A 10,289-nucleotide genomic window follows, 5' to 3' on the forward strand; every position below is an offset into this window, starting at 1 on the left:
GAAGCGGGTGGCTTCCTTTTTCCCTTTTTAAGGGTACACCTTAAAACAATAACCTTTACTTGAACTGCTGCATTTCCCATTCCTGCGAGCTAAATGGCTCACCTACAAAGTTTAATGTGTCAAAAGAAAAACCAATACGTTGCAGTGCTCCAAACATGTATTTACGCTAAAGAGAAAAATCTTCCTTTGTCGTAGCCAGCAAGGTAATGGTTTCAGAAACTTGGTCTTCAATGTGAAGGCAAGTTCGCGAAATATAAATAAAATAAGGTAAATATTGTCACAATGTTTTGGGCTATCACAACCCAGACAAGCTATCATATGAAAACTGATGGCGAGGGTGGTAACGGGTTAAATAAGTGATAAGCACAAGGTGGTGAATGAGAGTGTTAAATCGCTATATTGTTCACCAGAAACTAATAGAATATTGTTAACTATCCTGGAATTAAAATAACTTAAGAAAAATAAAATAAAAATAAAACTGATGACAAGGTTAATGCCACCTCTTTTTCAATCCCAGAATCACCTTCAATAGTTGCCCGACTGCATCCAGAAGTGGTATGAATTGAGAAACAATAAAAAAAAAATTTAAGTTTGACTTCTATAGCATGATAGTTACATCCACAGAATGGAACACCATGCATGTAGCCACTAAAATGATAGTGATGACATGAGAAGGCCTTCTCAGTTTTGCCAAATCCAAAATGTTGGACAGACTAGAAAACAATATATATAATCACATTTTTGTTAAACTATTTATAGAATCATTTTTATGGCAAGAATGGGACAAAAACACTAGGGGCTGGAAAGAAATAATCAAAATGTTAGCACTAATTATTATCTCTGGGTAGTGGAATTTGGAAAGATTTTAATAGTTTTAACAGTTTTTTGCTTAACATTGTAAAATGTGTGTATTATTTACAAAGAAATTTGTGTGGTCGCCTGAGTGGGTGGCTCAGTCGGTTAAGTGTCCTGCTTCGGCTCAGGTCATGATCTCACGGTCCTGAGTTCAAGCCCCGCGTCTGGCTCTGTGCTGACAGCTCAGATCCTGGAGCCTGTTTTGGATTCTGTGTCTCCCTCTCTCTCTGACCCTCCCCTGTTCATGCTTTGTCTCTCTCTGTCTCAAAAGTAAAATAAACATTAAAAAATAATAATAAAAAGAAACTTGTGAAGTTAGTCTTTAAAACCATACACATCCTCTCTTTCTCCCTTTCACCTACTGTCACAATCTCCTCCCCACCCCACGATTGCCAGGTGTTCTTATGGAGTTCTCTAACACCTCAATGCTAGGGATGGTTTTCTGGGGTACCTGAAGTAGATTCCACCCACATAGCCCCCATCCCATTTGACACTTATCTCATCATATACATTCACCACATTCATTGACACTTATCTCATCATATACATTCACCACATTCACATCTTCAGTCCATCCTCTCTTCCCAATTCCACCTCTTCTGGCCCCACGAAGTCACTTATAAATGGCTGTATTGGTTTCCTAGCTGGTCTCCTTCCCTCTTTCAGTCAGGATCACATTCTGCTGAAAAAAAAAAAAAAACAAAAAAAAACAGAAAATCCAACTCTAGTGACTTAAACACATAGGGACTTGTCTCAAGAAATCTGGGAGTAGGCAGTTCTCAAATGAAACAGGGAGCAGCACTCTTTCCATCTTTCTGTCCTGCCATTTAATACATTGACCTTGTCCCCTACTTGTTGTCTCATCATCCTAAGATGGTTGCTCTACCTCCAGAGCTCACATCTGTATTCAGCTAGGAAGGAGAGAGATAGGAACCCTCAGTTTATGTCTCATTTACTTGAACTGTGTAACAAGGCTACTACTAGCTACAAGGAATTCTAGCTGGGTATATAGCTATCCAAATCAAAATTGGAATTTCATTGGTAAGGAAGAAAGATGAATGGATACTGAGCCGGCAACCAACTGTATCTGCCACACCCCTCTAAAAGGAAAGGCAAAACTTGTAGGCATAAAGCCTTTGAAACAAGTCCCTTGTCTGCCTTCCTAGCCTTCCTTCTTCTCTCTCCCATCTCCTTTTGAGTTATTAACAGGCCTCCCAACACTGTATTATAGCTCATCATGCCTTTGAAGCTTTCTACATATTCACATACAATTACCTGAAATATCTTTCTCTTGCTTCCATCCTTCTCCCCTCATTAGTAAAAGAAGGTTGTCCATCATTTGAACCCCCTTCCTATTTAGAGGACTTGCTCTCTTTTTGAATCCAGGTACAAGGCTGCAATCTACCCTCCTGCCCCATTCCCATTATAGATGCCGAAAAAGCCACGTATTTGCTTTCCAAGACTCCCTTACAGCTAGAGAGGCAGGTTGTTACGTAGGCCCAGACAATCAGATATGCCCATCTGCAACTTTCAATCAGAGCTATTAATACAAAGAAGCAGGGAAGGCAAGGATGCATCCCAATGGTTAGGAGAGGCCATAATGGCAACCATAGGCATTGCTACAGCAGCAGCACCAAGGCTGCAACTGGGGTTTATAGTTGTTCAGCATCAGTGACAGTATTGTCTATACCAGGCTGCCTTTGTGGTGTCAGCCTGAAATGATCTTGGATTTTGCCTAGCCAACTTACTCTTCTCTCATTTTCCAAAAGTGGCTTTGCAGCCTTCCTGGTAATTCTTCGAGCTATTCAATATTCTTACGGTAAGTTAGTATGTTTTCTGCTTAACTCAGCCCCAGTCATTTTTTTTCTTCCAAATACAAGATTTAGCTTCCCTCCTCACTGCTTCATCACCTAATGGAAACTCATGTTTTCTCTTCAAGTATCTCCTTGTGGATAAAGCATTCCTGCAATCCCCCAGGCTGGTTCATAAGCCCCTTTTATATTCTCCTATTCCCTAATATAGCAGGGATCCTATTGAAATGTTTCTGTTGGCCTCTCTTCCCATTAAGTGGTAAATTCCCTGCAAATATATAAGGCGTCATGACTCTTATCTTCATACCCCTGCCTAGCACAGAAAAGGTACTCAATAGGGGCACCTGGGTGGCTCAGGGGGTTAGGTGCCTGACTCTTGGTTTCAGCTCAGGCCATGATCTCAGGGTGCTTGGGTTCAAGCCCTGCACTGGGCTCTGTGCTGACACTGCAGGGCCTACTTGGGATTCTCTCTCTGCTCCTTCCTCACTTGTGTTCTCTCTCTGTCTCTCTCAAAATAAAAAAATAAAAACTTTTTTTAAAAAAAGTAAAATAAAATTCACAAAACAAAGAAAGTAAGTACTTAACAAATTTTTGATGAAGGACTGAATAAATACACGAGTAAGCACACAAAACCACCTCCACCCCAAGAATGCCCCATGAAAGGGGATGAAGGGGTCAATAGCCATTTTCCTTTTGAAAGTCATTATCCTTTGCCTTAGTATGAATTAATTTAATATACAGTATCCTCCTCACAGTATATTTTTAATTTAAGAAGACAGAGAATAGTACCCCAACAAGGTACCCTTCCTTCCCTTCCCATTGCCTTCCCTTCTCTTATTTTTTCCTCACCTTTTTCTTTTTCTCCCAGTCCCTTGTCTTATAGTGCTGAAAGGGCAGATTGAGCCAGGAGGCAAGCACATGTACATTTTCATCTCTGTGGGTCAACTCCCATTCCCATCTTCCTAAACGTGGTTCACTTTCACCCTGGCATTCCTATAACCCAATTTCAGCTCTCTCCATGGTAAGCAAAAGAAAATCTATGGAATATTTTACAGGGAAGATGTGGACAAGGTTCTGCAGTGTACTTCTCAGAGGAAGGACACTACCTCAACTCCTCTTTCCATGTTTCTCTACTCCAGAGTCCTCCTACCTCCTCACCTTCCTGTGCATCTCCTAGAGCCTGCTTTTTCCAGTCCAGCCTCACAAGGTACATGATCTTGAAGACTGCCCCTCAGGACCGCTACTTTTTCAATCTTTTATGCTACAGAGAAATTCCCTGTGCATTGGCTTCAGTATGCCCAGCAATCAAAGAGGCTCCCCTTCAAAGGCAGAGGAGGTTATAAATATGACACTGAAGTCTCCTTTTTACCCAAATATTTCTCTACCCACTTCTATGAATAAAAGATAAATCCTTCAACTTCCCAGAATTCAAAGGTTTTAAATGTAAATAGACTAAAGTGAACTTTTTTCAAATTGTGATCTGTTAGCAAATGTGGAACTCATAATCTTCCCTTCCCTTCCAAATCCACGTCCTTCTCTATGTTTATGTTCTTCACCCAGTTTGTGGCATCTCCAACCATGGAGCAGGACACACCCACTTGGAATCACCCTGATACTGCCTATCCTTTACCACATTTCCTATCCAACCCAAATACAACTGAGTTTACCCCTAAATATGCTCAAAATCTACTTTGTTCCAAATCTACCACTACCACACGGTCTAAATCAACATGACCTCTCACCTCCACTACATCTCAGCCTCCTGTCTTCCCCCATCCACTCTTCCTCCCTTTCAATCTGTTGTCCATAAAATAAAATTTTCTTCAAGATGTGCATTTGAGCTTATAAACCTCCTCCTGTAAACCCTTCTGGGGATTCCCATATGCTCTTAACAATACAGACTTGGGGCACCTGAGTGGCAGTTGATTTCAGCTCAGGTCATTATCTAGAGGTTTGTGGGATCAAGCCCTGCATGGGGCTCTACACTGACAGCACGGAACCCACTTGGGATTGTCTCTCCTTTCCTTCCTCTCTCACTCTCTCTCAAAATAAATAAATAAACATTAAAATAAAATTCAGACTAAAATCCTTAGCATGAATCCATGTCTCCCAATGATCCAGCCAGCATACCTATTGGGCTTCTCCCATCCATTCTCTAGCCAGATGTATTGTCCTTTCTTTTAGTTCTTGAAGGAACGAAACTCTTCCCCAGATTGGGAATTTTACACATATTCCAATGTCATCCTCCCCTTTAAACTTGCCAGGTTCCCTTCTTACATGATTTCACAACACTTATCATACTCTGTAATACACTAGTATGAATATTTGCTTGATTTCCCCTTGTGTGAACGTGTGTGGGGTGTGTGTCGTGTGTGTGTGTGTTCATTTAACCACTAGATCTCCTTATCTTATACTTAGTGGGCCCTCAATAAATAATTTTGTTGAATGAATTTTGTGGTTGGGAAAGTCAGAGAACAAGAGGCCTCAGAATACCTGAAACAGTGGGAGATAGAGTCTCCAAAGAGGGTAGGTAGACTCTGTTTTCCTTCAACTTTGAGAGATGAATCAAAACCGTGCCTGAGGAGATTTGTGCCCTGACTACCTAAATCAGCAGGAATATTGCAGCTGAACCACCTGATATATTGCAGTACTGTTTAGTGTGATTTATGAAGCTGTTATTTTGTTTTAACACATCATGTTCATTGTAAAGGAGTTTCATCCCCAGAGGTTTCATTAATAGAGGCATTGTTGTGTAGTGAGACAGTGAAAAAGGGATTAAGAGATCGGGCTGTCCTAGGACATGTGTGAAGCTTGTATCCTAAGTCCTGTCTGGTTTGGACAAGCCCCCCATGTCCACTTTTGGAGGCCTTACACCCCCAAGACCACATGGTCTTAGGCCCTCTCTACATACTAGAATACAAATGACTAATAGAGATAGCTGAGTCTTAGCCCCTGCAGAATTAGAGAGACAGAAGCTCTGATACTAGAAATTTCAGATGACTGTTTGAGGAACTGATAGAAAAAACTTAGAGCTTTCAGCTCTTGTTCTAACAACTAGTTTTCTTCCCAACCTACACGAAGTTGATCAGTCAAGTTCACTCAAGCTAATAGACTGGATGTCATGGGAAACGAGTTATTTCAATTTCCTTCCCACTCTCCCTGACATCCAGGCCTCCCAGAGGTCTGGGGACACTCTTTCAGGGACTGGACTCTGAGGCCTCAAGACAGGATGTGATAGATTTACCTTCACTGCTTTGTCTGGCACTGGACTGACCCCAGAGGCATGAGAGAGCAAGGCTAGGTCTCCTTTGGCATCTCTAGGCCATTCAGAAGACTCTAGTAACAGAAAACATGACCCATAAGCTTTATGCTCTTTCAACTCTCTGATGCCTGAGGTCAGAGGTAGAGAAGGGTCACGGATTGGTAAGCTTCTTACTCAGGTACTGAGGTAGGGCACAGCCCCAACCTGGTTACTTCATAAATCCCCTGGTCCTACCCAAGGGATCTTAAAGCCCTTTGTCCCTTCATACCATGTTTCTCCCCAAACACATTTAGGGAATATGTTTCCCTCCCAAACATATTCATCTGAGACAAGATTCTCAGAGTATTTATCCAGGGAGGAGACTTTAGAAACATTTTATGTGAAAACACAAGTCATATGAGTACATAGAATGTCCATATAAAAGGTACGTATCTTCCCAGATGTTAAGCCACATACGTCAGTGGAGACAAACTATTAGTGCTTTGAAATAATGTGTGTTAGGATGTTGGAGCACAGAAATGCCACACTTACTTTTTGTACATGTTTCTCCAGTGCAGAGATCAGCAAACTTTCTATAAGATGTCAGCTCGTAAATATTTTAGGCTTTGTAGGCTATGTAGTTTCTGTTGTAAGTACTCAACTCTGCCTTTGTAGCATGAAAGAAGCCTTGAACAAATGAGTGTGGTCATGTTCCAATAGAACTTCATTTTCAAGAACAGGTAGCGGCTGGAGTTGGCCCACAGACCAGAGAATTCATCCTAGTATAATGAAAAAGATCTTTCCAAGTTATAAATGTTAATATATGGTTAATTGGGACTCTGCTAAGAGGCTAGTTAACAGATCTATGAAATCTTAAGATACCAAAAAAAGACATCAAGAGGCAAAGCTGGGAGTGAATGTTTTCTAAGATCATTTTATCTCAATACATCAGAACAGCCCAGAAGCTTCCAGAATTCTCTCCCACACATTGTGCTTATATATTTCACTGAGAGAAATATATAAGGTGCAGTGAGACTGCAGTGAGACTGATAAGGTGCAGTGAGACTGCACCTTATCTGATAAGGTGCAGACCCTGGTAATGCTTGCTCATGTTCTCTTTCTATAGTTTGCAACATAGGCTACTACTGCTCTGAAAATAGGAAGTACTGTATCTATATCTTCTGTTATAAACAAAACCCTTCACCTTAGAGTGTGATTTGAGCATCTTAAGGTGTGATGAATACACATTAGCAGATTTATTTGTAAAGTGCCTTGAGGGAGTGGGAAGAACAGAGACTTTGAAGTCAGAGCCACTAGACTTCACGAATTTGCGTGCCATATCCTTGCACAGAGGCCATACTAATCTTCCCTGTGTCATTCCAAGTTTAGTGTATGTGCTGCTGAAGGGAGCACCAGAGCCACCAGGCTTCAAAACCAGGCTCCTTCCCTTTCTTGTTGTGTAGCTTTGGGCAGCTCACTTCACTTCTCTGAGCCTTAGTTTCCTCATCTCCTAAGTGATAATAATGATTACTTCTACTTCATGGCATGGTCAGCAATAACTGCCATTTTCTGAGTTCCAACCATAGGCCAGGCACTGTGATAAGTGCTTTACATCCATTGTCTCATTTAACCCTCAAAAGAGGCCATAGCTAGTTTACTGCTGAGGAACAGAGAATGAGATCTTATGATGTTACTTCCTTTCCTCTTCACCCAGAGCAGGTCCCTCCTAAAGGTGTCTAGGATCATCCTAAGGAAGACATTGGACAGGAATAAAGGAAGAATAAAGGAGGAATAATTCATGTTATTGGAGTATAATTTTCTATGCCTTATTGTCTCTCTGAGCTGGATTCTCTCCCTGAACTGAACTGAACTGAGCAAGTTCCCTGGGAGTTGATGTACGAAGCTGCCCAGAGTTGGCACTGGCTGAGGACATACTTGGGACTTTATGAGGCCTTCTCCCAGAGGCTTGCTGCTACTTCGACAGTCTCTTTTATCTGGGATTTTTTGGGGGGTAGGGGGGATGCTTTTTACAGTTCATTACTGGTTTTACAATTATAATTTCCAAGCCTGTGTGACATTCCTTCTTTCAATTCCAGTTCATCCCAATTTTTAATTAAATCACATTAATTTGCTTATTAATTTGCTTATTGAATAGGTAATATAGTCTCATGGTCCAAAATCATAATGACTCCCTCCTAACACTGTCCTCCTGCCACCAACATGCCCTTCCTGGACCACCGATTATCAGCTTCTATGCCTTCTTTATGCACATGCAAGAATATAGGTAGCTTTTATACAAATATTAGCACACTATACAAAATGTTCTGAACCTTCTTTTGTTATTTTAAAATATATCCTGGACATATTTCTGTATAAAGAGCTTTCTCATTAAAAATGGCCTCTGTTAACTCAAATGCCCTCAGCAGTTTTGAGCTCACTGCTTCAGAATAAAAGGACCATAACTTATTTAACCAAATCCCTATTTATGATGATTAAAACTGTTTCCAATCTTTTGATTGAACCAAAAAAAAAAAACTTCAAAGAAAATCTTATATCCATGACATTTTCTAAAACAGGGATCTTAATCCCAGTCATCTGTTTTCACAGAATTAGGAGAAAGTGGTCAGCCCTTTGTGCAGACAACAGGAATTGGGCACAAAAAAATCACGGTGGTCAAACTGTTCTAAAAACATAGTCTAACCTCAATAAAGCTGAAAAAGATAATAAATAAAAGCATAGCATAAACAAATGCCCTAGAAAGACAAAGGAAGCTCTCCTCTCTGCTAATCTATTCCATGTCCAGGGAAAAGGAAGGGCCAAAAGTGAAAGTATTAATTTACCTTTTATTGTCTCAGATGAGTTAGCTCTTGGAAACTACCTCTTTTCTTCCTCCTTTTGTTTCCTCTCTCTATCCTTATCTTCATATTCTACCAGAAACTACTAACCTTACTCGAATTTTTATTAGCAACTCAAGATGCTTCAGTAATAATTCCTGTGACCCGTAGGCAGATGCTAACTCAGATGCTATTTGGGTGTAGGACTCACAGCCTATGGCTCATAAAAAGGACAGGAAAGACTGTATAATGAAGAATGCAGGTCTGGAACCTTCCCTACAGAATGATAAAGGTTATTTATAAGGCAAGAGAGTGATGGGAGGTCCATGAGACCCACTCTTGGTACTGCTTCTCCTTGCAGAAACTTTCAGGGGTGAAATGTATGAATTCAATTTTTTCAGGGTGGAGTCCCAACTCCTTTGCAAGATTGACTTGAGGGTGAATTCTCATTAGAAATGAATTTATTTCTAAAACGCAGGCAAAAAGGCTCACAGACACTCTTGCCTATTGCTTTTCTTGTTCTTTTTGCCATGAAAATTAGCCAATATATCGTTCAGATCTACTTGTGACAATTTGATTTTCCTTTACATTCATCCAGGCTTGAAAAATGACCACTGCTCAGGCAGATTGATGCTTCCTGAGCCACTCATTTCTATCATATATTAATATATCAATACCACCTTCCAGTAGTATGTCTTTCTGAATTATTCTTTGTTTTCCTTCCAATGCTCTTTAAGCTTCACTTAAAACAAAAACAAAAACAAAAACCCTGTAACCATTTTTCTCAAGATTGCCTCTATAAAACATCCAGAGAGCCGCTGGCTAGGCTGTATCTTCATATTTCAATTTTTTTAGTTGCTCTTTCTTATTATCTATTATTATTACTATAGTATTTGGGAATTTCTCACTGGGGGGAATTTTTGGCCATTGGAAAAACTGAGATTTTCATCTTTCCTGCTAAAACCCACTGCACAGCTGTAGCATTTCCCAGTTACAACTATCCTGCAATGTCACAGATTCAGGTAAGTGCTGTCCATTTTTTTTAAATGATAAAAGTATCTAGGCACCTGAGTGGCTCTGTCACTTAAGAGTCTGACTCTTGATTTTACCTCAGGTCATAATCTCACTATTCTGCGAGTTTGAGCCCTGCATCCAGCTCAGGGCTGACCGTGCAGAGTCTGCTTGGAGTGCTCTTTCCCTCCCCTTCTCTCTGCCCCTCCCCACTGCACCGCCCCCCACCCCACCCCCATCTCTGTCTCTGTCTCTGGTCTGTCTCTCTCAGTAAATAAACTTTTTAAAAAATGATAAAAGTATCAGAACACTTGTATATGTTTTAAAATGTAGGCCTTATTATTTTTCAGGTATGGGGAGGCCAGCAAATCCGAAGATCGCCACTGAAAAGAAAGTCAGTGACTCAGAGTCCCAAGAGGACCAGATGAGCACTGGGTCTGTCCAGAGGCACTGCGAGCAAGGGGGAAATGTGGGCCAGAATCTTTATTTTGGTTCCTGCAGAAAGAAGCAGGGGAGGCAGGGTAAGTAGGTTTCAGA

At 40.8% G+C, this 10,289-nt stretch overlaps 1 non-coding gene across 1 annotated transcript; it reads right to left on the reverse strand.

Annotated features, from left to right (window-relative positions):
- Positions 1-7,211: 7,211 nt before the first annotated feature.
- Positions 7,212-7,320, reverse strand: LOC124507348 (U6 spliceosomal RNA). The gene has a single exon (XR_006961002.1). It is a non-coding gene; the product is annotated as a U6 spliceosomal RNA (small nuclear RNA).
- Between the last annotated feature and the right edge of the window lie 2,969 nt (positions 7,321-10,289).

The sequence above is a fragment of the Lynx rufus genome, unplaced genomic scaffold (genome assembly GCF_022079265.1).
Source record: "Lynx rufus isolate CCGP_SWC_20201006 ecotype Redwood Valley unplaced genomic scaffold, mLynRuf1.p SCAF_11, whole genome shotgun sequence".
Lineage (NCBI taxonomy): Eukaryota > Metazoa > Chordata > Mammalia > Carnivora > Felidae > Lynx > Lynx rufus.